Here is an 8,431-nt window from a genome sequence, read left to right on the forward strand (position 1 = left end):
TCTCCGCGTATCATGGGTGCAGAATGTGGTCGACAAAAGCGAGGCTCTTGCTCCTACGTATCCTCCAATGAGGAACTCAGACCTACGTAGTTCTGGATAACTTGTGAGACTTGAAAAAGTCTCGGTGTTTTCTCCACTAAAATGCAAACATGCTTTAGCAAAGAGACAAATATTCCAACTGATTAGAGCAGCATATGCCTTTTTGAGTGAAAAACAATGCGTCTACCGGGGAAGGAGAGTATGCTGATGAAATTTTCTCATAACCATAAATGAGATTTTGGATGTTAGCATCTTGTTTCTAAATGACCATTTAGAGGAAACACTGGGTTCGACAAAAATAGAAGAAAATCACTCAAAGTGTATCAATCTCGCATAGGTAAGTGTTTCATCCTAATTCCGAACCATAGATATGTCATGACTTGACTTTGCAAATTATTTCCTATCAAATCAAAAATTACATGCGTGATCATGGATCAATAGGGCTTCCCTTGGGAATGGGTTCTTTTGGTGGGTTTTTCGGCTTTTGTGTGTTTTTGGCTTTTGATTTTTTGTTGGCTTTTCCTTTTCTGTTTTTGTTTAGTGTGGAGCGAAAAAGTCGCTAGCGCACTGATTTTGGTTGGTAATTAAAGGGAGAAGACCATTTTAGGTCGTGGTTTCCTTTCCTTCCTCTTTTGTTCATTTGGTGACAATTCTGTATTGTTCAGATATTGTCCGGTCCAAAGACCTCTCTGCACATTTCTTCTGTTTTCTTTCGATCCTTGATCAGGAGCTTTCTTTCCTTCTTTTCTCCCCTTTTTTTTTCTTTCTCCCATTCTTTGATTGGGAACTTCTTTCTTTTCTTTTTGCTTTCTCCCACTCTTTGATTGGGAATTTCCTTTCTTTTCTTTTTGCTTTCTCCCACTCTTTGATTGGGAATTTCCTTTCTTTTCTTTTTGCTTTCTCCCACTCTTTGATTGGGAATTTCCTTTCTCTTTCTTTTTGCTTTCTCCCACTCTTTGATTGGGAATTTCCTTTCTCTTTCTTTTTGCTTCCGAGGGTAAGGATTATGGTGAGTCAGGATTTTGGCTCAAGGTTTGTAGAATGGCTAGACATGATACATGTCGGGGTTTGGTTTGGCTCAAGGATAAAAGGGTTGCCTTACATTATTTCCATGACACAAAATGCAAAAATGATGATTTGGAAATTTTATGCAAAACTGGTCATGCATGCACCTATGCGGACACTCAAATGTCAAATTTTTATGGTCATGTGATGCTAGGGCTCAGGATTCATTTCCTCTATTTTAAATCAACCCAATGTTTCCAAAATATGTTCTTTTATCAATTTGTGCATTCATCCGAGTCCATTTTGGGCGTCTGGGAAAATCTTCACAGCATTCACCCTTCAGGTGTATACACATTTTTCCAAAAACTAGTTATGATCAGTGAATTTTTTTCAAAGAAAAGTTGGAAGTCATCTCTTTTCAAAAGCATGTTGGTTTTTCAACTTGACAACTTATTTTTTCTTTTTTCTCCTTCTTTTTTTTTTTTTTTTTTCATGAGGTATTTTGCTACCTAAACATGTGCATATTTTTGTGAGGTATTTTTGCTATATACATGCATATCCAAGGTATCTTGCCACCTAAACATACATATATATGTTTTGTGAGGTATTTTTTTGCTACATACACGCACATCTAAGGTATCTCTCTACCTAAACATACAAATATATATTTTGTGAAGTATTTTTTTGTTTACATACACGCACATCTAAGGTATCTCTCTACCTAAACATACATATATATATTTTGTGAAGTATTTTTTTGTTTACATACATGCATATCTAAGGTATTTTCACTACCTAAACATACATATGTATATTTTGTGAGGTATTTTTTTGTTTACATACATGCATATCTAAGGTATTTTCACTACCTAAACATACATATATATATTTTGTGAGGTATGACTACCTTCCGAGCTTGCGCTTGTTTTATTTAAATCCCCAGGATCATGAGCAAGTAGGTGCGTCCTACTATAAAAGTGATCAAATAACAAGCATAGATTCAAAAGGTACTAGGTTGCCTCCTAGTAGCGCTTCTTTAACGTCTTTAGCTGGACGCCTTATGACTTGTCGGTCATGGACCTAGTACTTTGCTTACCTTTGGCTTTGGACTTGGTCGCCTGCTGGTTGGCCATGTGTCGTAGGCAACGCTCTAACCTTTTTGCGGATGAGCTGAGGTGAACTCTAGAGGTGGTGGCGGTGTGTCTATTGCCCGCTACCGGCCATCCCAATGTTGTTGTGGTGTTTCGCCCTGCGCCTGCCTGGAGACGCAGTACTTCTTGATGAAAGCTCGATTACTAGGGGGCTTGATGCCCTTGCTGGAGGTGACAGGTACTCTGTAGAACTAACAGAGACCCGTAATTAGAGCTTGACAACTCCAAGACCCTGTTGGACTTCTTCGGGTCCACTGGGTGTCTTGCAGGCGCGATCCCTGCAAACAATAGATGAAATCAGAAATCAGTTGAGCGATGTGCATACTTACCTATGATGATGTGACCTTGTCGGGGGGTACGAGCACCCTGTAGGACTGATAGAGGCCCGTAACCAGAGCTGGAAACCCCAGGGCCCTGTTGGACTTTTCCGGGTCCACTGGGTGTCTTGTGGGTGCGATCCCTACAAACAATAGATGGTATCAGAAATCAGTTGAACTATATGCATACTTACCCATGTCGGGACGACACAGACCAACTGATACTTTTGCAGGGGAGATTGGCGTTGCGGTCGCTGGGCAGAATGTTGCTAAGTAGCAATGTTATCTATATCTGTGTAAGAGTGGTCATGTTGGTGCGCATGATCCGCACTCGTCTCTTTGCAGCGGCACGGGTGAAATCTTGCCCCGGTATGCATAGTAGCTGTGTGATAGCCTCCCTTTCTGGTTGTGCTTGCACAGTTGGCCCTCCTCCAATATCAGGGGGGGCCCAGGAACCGTTAAAAGGAAACTACTGGTCCCTTAACCGGGAGTGCAAGTCTCGGTTAAGCATTTAAGGATAGAGGACCTTAAATTATCTTAAGGTGTGGATATGGAGCCCACTGAAAGTGAGGACACGTAGCCCTCTAAAGGCGAGGGCGTGTAGCCTTCTGAAGGTGAGGACGTGCAGTCCTCTGAAGGCGAGGACGTGTAGTCCTCTGGAGGTGAGGGCGTGCAGCCCTCTGATGGTGAGGACGTGTAGTCCTCTCAAGGCGAGGGCGTGTAGCCCTCTGAAAGTGAGGACGTGTGGTCCTCTAAAGGTGAGGGCGTGTAGCCCTACGAAGGTGAGGACATGCAGTTCTCTGATGGCGAGGGCGTGTAGCCCTCTGAAGGTAAGGACATGTAGTCCTCTGAAGGTGAGGACATGCAGTCCTCTGATGGCGAGGGCGTGTAGCCCTCTGAAGGTGAGGATGTGTAGCCCTCTAAAGGCGAGGACATGTAGTCCTCTAGAGGTGAGGGCGTGCAGCCCTCTGATGGTGAGGACGTGTAGTCCTCTCAAGGCGAGGACGTGTAGTCCTCTCAACGGTGAGGGTAACTAGTACCCAAGGTGAGGGCGTCTAGCCCTCTCAAGGCGAGGACATGTAGTCCTCTGGAGGCGAGGACGTGTAGTCCCCTCAACGGTGAGGGTAACTAGTACCCAAGGTGAGGGCGTGTAGCCCTCTCAAGGCGAGGACAGGTAGTCCTCTGGAGGTGAGGGCGTGCAGCCCTCTGATGGCGAGGACGTGTAGTCCTCTCAACGGTGAGGGTAACTAGTACCCAAGGTGAGGGCGTGTAGCCCTCTCAAGGCGAGGACAGGTAGTCCTCTGGAGGTGAGGGCGTGCAGCCCTCTGATGGCGAGGACATGTAGTCCTCTCAACGGTGAGGGTAACTAGTACCCGAGGTGAGGGCGTGTAGCCCTCTCAAGGCGAGGACGTGTAGTCCTCTGAAGGTGAGGGCGTGCAGCCCTCTGATGGCGAGGACGTGTAGTCCTCTCACTGGTGAGGGTAACTAGTACCCAAGGTGAGGGCGTGTAGCCCTCTCAAGGCGAGGACGTGTAGTCCTCTGAAGGTGAGGGCGTGCAACCCTCTGATGGCGAGGACGTGTAGTCCTCTCACTGGTGAGGGTAACTAGTACCCAAGGTGAGGGCGTGTAGCCCTCTCAAGGCGAGGACAGGTAGTCCTCTGGAGGTGAGGGCGTGTAGCCCTCTCAAGGCGAGGACGTGTAGTCCTCTGAAGGTGAGGGCGTGTAGCCCTCTGATGGCGAGGACGTGTAGTCCTCTCAAGGCGAGGACGTGTAGTCCTCTAAAGGTGATAGGTACAAGTACCCAAGGGTCCACCCTTATGAGAAAGCAAGAGATCGACTCATCGAGAGGGCCGGTCATCCCAAATCCACAAGATTTGGACATTAGATGTAGGAAATCTATGCAGTTAACATAATTTTTGGGGATGCAGATGCATGCAACCTTTGTCGTGAAATTTTGGTAAATGCAGACTTCATATGAAACAATGCAATGTAATGGAAAGTTGTACAATGTTCATGACATTCTTTCCCTATTTTGTGATTTTGATTTTGATTTAATTTTTTTTGTAAAACACAGATTGACTGTCCTTTTGAAAGAGTTGATAATTCATGCAACCTCATCCTATCTTTTTTGCAAATCTCTCCGGGAACTCCCTCAGAGTGTGTGTTCTGTTTGATTTAGTCACTTGACCATTTTGGAGTGACGGCAATGGAGTCGTTTGATGTTTGATCAATCCATTGAAACCCTAGGGTTTGTCCCCCCTTTTCTTTTTCTTGTTTAAAAACATCGACAGGTGAGAACTTTTGATCTGCCCCTATGTTCACTTGTGGCTCATGCACGATGCCCCTCATTGCCCCAGTGTAAGGCTTTGAGGTACCAAACGTTGTCTTTCGTCATGACCTTGTAGGAGGGAACCTATTGGGTGAGAACTTCTAATCTGCCCCTAGGTTCGCTTGAGGCTCATTCACGGTGCCCCTCATTGCCCCAGTGTAAGGCTTTGAGGTACCAATCGTTGTCTTTCGTCATGGCCTTGTAGGAGGGAACCTATTGGGTGAGAACTTCTAATCTGCCCCTAGGTTCGCTTGAGGTTTTTGCACGGTGCCTTTCGTTGCCCCAGTGTAGGGCTTAGAGGTACCAAGTGTTGTCTTGTTTTCACGACCTCATAGTGAGGAAGAATGAAAGAAGCAGTTGATTCTTGCAAAAAGAATTTTCCAAGGACGAGAAATAATTGAAGGATCTTTCAGTTGATGGATTAAGTCAAATGACTCCTATGTAGAAGCAAGATGTTTTGATGTCTTGATGATGCTAAAGGATCAAGTGCTTCTAAGTTTTATCCAAGAAAATCAAGATATATGATCAAGTTTGATCTCTAGAATCTTAGGAAGAAGTTTCCAAATTGAAGAAGCAAAAGGTTTGACCAAGGAATTCTATCCTTTCAAATTGAGATTTGCTCTCTGGTAATCGATTACTAGCAGTTTGAAAATGTTTTAATTCAAATTTCTAAAACCTGTAATCGATTACATAAGTCTTGTAATTGATTACCAGAGGGAATTTTCAGAAAATAATTTCCAAGAGACATATCTATTCAAATGTTTTATGAATGGCCATTCAAATGTTTTAAAGAGAGTTTTCATTGCCCAAACAGTTTTATCCTCTCGAAAGATCAAGAGTTTTTCTGAACTGAAATGTCTTATCCTTTCAAAAAGATTCCTTGGTCAACCACTTGCTTATTCAATAAGGAATTTTTGATTGATCTTCATTTTACAATCTACCTCTTTTACGAGAGACCTCTTCTTCTCTTCTTCTTATTTCTGAAAAGGGATTAAGAGACCGTGGGTCTCTTGTTGTAGGGGATTCTTGAACACAAGGGAAGGGTTGCCCCTATGTGCATTGTTAATCCGAAAAGAGAGAGTGAAAGTTTAATTGGGGAATAATATTCGTATCTTAATTCAATCCCCTCTTCTTCTCAAGGTAACTGAGGCCATTTGTCCAACATCCTATTCTTGATAACTCACTTCTCTCTAAAAAGACAAACTTTCCAGGATGATAAAATGAGGTCACATGAACGTCTTGAAAGCACAGTCAATCAAATGTTTTTTTTCTTTTTGAACACTTTTATTTTATTTTATTTTGAAACTTGTTTTTTTTGAACTTTACTCGTTTTTTTACGGCACCCCCACCAACGTGCAAGATGAGTAATCTCTGATTGAACGGTCTTGGAAGTCAACACTCAGGAGCGCAGGTTGCTTGAGCAAACAGACCAATGGCTTACACCCACATTCCGGTGAAAGTTGAATAAGCAAACATGCGTTTGTGAGAGGATGAGGGACAAAGATATCAACTTTATCCATTTCATTTAACATTGTAGTTGTGGTTTACAATAATGGCATAAACTTGGAAACCCTGATGAGTCATTAGGGACACCTAACAATAGCTTTCAAAATTGCCCCATGTGTGGCATCTCTTGTCAATGTCAGGATTTACATGCAATTCTCCTCAAATTTCAGCCAGCCCGCATCAATTAGACATTGCACCTTACGCTTCAGAGCCCTACCATGCTCAATGGAACGCCCTGGGGCTTCTCTGTGACAAGCACACGTTGCGTTTGAGTCGTATTCTCGGAGAAATGGAGGTTGATGAACCTTGGCTAGGGTTATGGCTACCATTGAATTATCAAGTAGATATGGGAGCAAGTCAGCATAGGACACTGGAATTGGGGTGAATTCTACAGGCTTTCTCGCTGCAAAATTCACTTTTTGGTTGGTGTTTTTGGTTTGTGCTAAAGGTGGTGTTCGTCATTGGAAGTGCGGTAGACAGACTTTGTGGTAGATTTAGGGATGGCCTTTGTGGATAACTGGGTGGTGGGTAAGGAGAAAGTTTGTTATTGGCTGAGTAAAGACATTGTTGGGTTGGTGGGAAACTTGGCCGTACAGGAATGGCAGTCACAGCATGGGTTTCTCCCTCATCCTCACCCTCTTTATTTGCCCCAGTTTTCTCAGTCGTCCTAGTAGGATGATCAAATTTGCCTCTTTTCGGACCCACATTGATTCTTTCACTGGCGAAGACCAAATCTGTAAAACTTGAAGGTGTGTAACCCACCATTTTTTTCATAGTAGAACACCGGTCACGTGTCTACTATCATTGTGATAATCTCTTTCTCTATTTTTGGGGGTGCTACTTGAGTTGCCAAGTCTCTCCATCTTTGGGCGTATTCTTTGAAAGATTCGTGCCCCCTTTTTGCACACTTTTTGTAGTTGCATCCTATCCGGAGCCATATCAGAATTGTACTGACACTGCCTAATGAAGGCAACCATTAGGTCCTTCCAAGAATGGACTCGGGAAGGTTCCAAGTTAGTGTACCAGGTAACAGCTACCCCAGTAAGACTTTCTTGGAAGGAATGTGTCAGCAATTCCTCATCTTTTGCGTATTCCCCCATCTTCTGACAATACATCTTTAGATGGTTCTTGAGACAAGTAGTCCCCTTGTACTTGTTACAGTCCAGCACCTTGAACTTGGGAATGACCATGTTTGGGTATTAGGAACAACTTTTCTAGGTTAGCAAAGGCATAATCTTCACCTCCTTCAATGGCCCTGAGCCTTTCCTTTAGATGATCCGCCTTTCCCTTTTCGGCCATAGCAGGAGGGGCTCTTCCCACCGCAAAATGCAATGGTTGTGGTTGTGGGCGAAACTGAGGGCCCTCCAAAGTGTTTTCAAAGGGTATACCACCAACTGCTTGCCCTTCAGCGGCATATCTGAGGCAAGGCTCGAAGTCGCTAGATCGTGGTGGGGAATTTCATGCGTCTCCTCCATGGGTCGAGAGACATGCGCATGATCAGATTGAGGTTGTTGGCTCTTTAATGAGTATGGGAGTGGAGTTATTTGAGATTTTCATTGAGAGTGTATGCCACATTGGGTGGTGTATAGTCGGGAGGCAAGCCATATGATGGGAAGGCGTGCTTGTTTTGAATTTGCACATCATGGGGTCGTCCGTACTTCCCAAATCTTTGCCTAACATATTTGAGGTTGGATGATTCATTTGCTTGAGGCCAGATGGGAGCATCGGGTTCACCTTAGCGATAGCGCTAGTAGCGGCAATTGTAACCGCATTGGCTTCCATTATCTTCTTCACGCTCATCATGGCCTCCATCATTGTGGCCATTTTCTCTTTAATGGCCTCCATGTCGGCCTTCATCTTCTCTTGTATCTCCTCTACTTCACCCATTACTCTAGCTCTAGCACGAGTTCAGCAAGGGCGCCGTAAAGCGTGTCCTTTTCTTTTTGATAACAATGATTAAGTTCATTTTATTTTATTTTATTTTATTTTTCAAGGAAAGAATGCAATGAGCAATGCAACCAATGAAAAGCATGGATGCATGCGAATGATGTACAGTTGAAGTATTGCGAGTTTTTACGCAGGAT

Source organism: Glycine max, chromosome 4, assembly GCF_000004515.6.
Source record: "Glycine max cultivar Williams 82 chromosome 4, Glycine_max_v4.0, whole genome shotgun sequence".
NCBI classification, from domain to species: Eukaryota; Viridiplantae; Streptophyta; class Magnoliopsida; order Fabales; family Fabaceae; genus Glycine; species Glycine max.